The sequence below is a fragment of the Tenrec ecaudatus genome, chromosome 17 (genome assembly GCF_050624435.1).
Source record: "Tenrec ecaudatus isolate mTenEca1 chromosome 17, mTenEca1.hap1, whole genome shotgun sequence".
NCBI lineage: Eukaryota > Metazoa > Chordata > Mammalia > Afrosoricida > Tenrecidae > Tenrec > Tenrec ecaudatus.
Window position 1 is genome coordinate 42,606,830 of NC_134546.1, and position 1,142 is coordinate 42,607,971.

At 36.5% G+C, this 1,142-nt stretch overlaps 1 pseudogene; it reads left to right on the top strand.

Moving 5' to 3' along the window:
* The first annotated feature begins 783 nt into the window (after positions 1-783).
* LOC142431253 (small nucleolar RNA SNORA47) lies at positions 784-876 on the top strand (annotated as a pseudogene).
* Positions 877-1,142: the final 266 nt, after the last annotated feature.

Sequence of the window (1,142 nt, forward strand, 5' to 3'; positions counted from 1 at the left end):
TGGGATGCTTTTTTAATGTGAAATTACCCTTTATCTAAAACTGTCTCTTAAACACATATGAGTTTCTATGGATTTATTTCTCTAGTCTTCCTGGACTAACACAACGGACAAAATATTGAATTATGTTGGAAGCATCAAGAGAAGATTAAAAGAATACAAAGAGTTACTCTACCAAACAAATAATAGTCAACATTCAGCCATTGTAAGAGGTGACACAGGAGCAAGAGCCAACGGTAATGAAGAAAGAAGGTAATGAAGAAAGAAGTCCAAGCCCTTCTGGAAGCCTTAGCCAAAAATAAGGCTCCAAGAATTAATGCAATATTGATTGAAATGTTGCAACATTTGATGAAGCACTGGAAGCACTCCTTCTGTGCTAGAAAATTTGGAAGATTACCTGTGTTATTGCTAGGTGTCCAGAGAATGGAACCGCCAACCTTTCAGCTAGAACTGTCCAACCATCGACTGTTTGCATCAACCAGAATTACGGTCGGTCAATACGAGTCTGAACTGATCATAAGGCAACTATTTTTGTTTATCTGTTGACTTAGTCTTGTTACTGCAGGGGGGAAAATGTGTACAGGGATGATTGTAGCTATGATAAAATATATAGATCTGTAACTTATAGAAGGAAATTTACAAAGATAAATTGAAGAGTTTTTTCAACTCTAAACATTTCTTTAGAAAAAGATTAATAGTTTTAACACCTTAAGGGTTTTCAGTTAAAATACAAACCAAATATGATGGAAAATTTTACAGTAAATTCTTTGATAAAAGAATTAATTGTGGAGGACTGAGAAGGTGAAGGGAAGGGTCGCCAGGGCAGAGGATGCCCCTCTGTCACCTTCAGAGGTGCAGTGCCCTGCTGGCCAACATTGTAAAAAAAAAAAAAGAATTAATAATCTTATTACTAAAAGTGACAAATATTACATGATACAAAGAAATAATATTAACATTCTAAATTTTCTGATTTTACTAATTCAGGGTTGTGGGAAACTAAGAAGCTGGATGAAAATGTAAGCAGCTGAATCTCTCAGCTTGGTCACCATGGGGTTTGGTAAAAGGTCTCCAGTGGGGGAAGACTCACAGTTCCCAGGTAGAGAAAAAACCTAATGTGCATTCCACAGACAGAAAGAGTTCTCCCC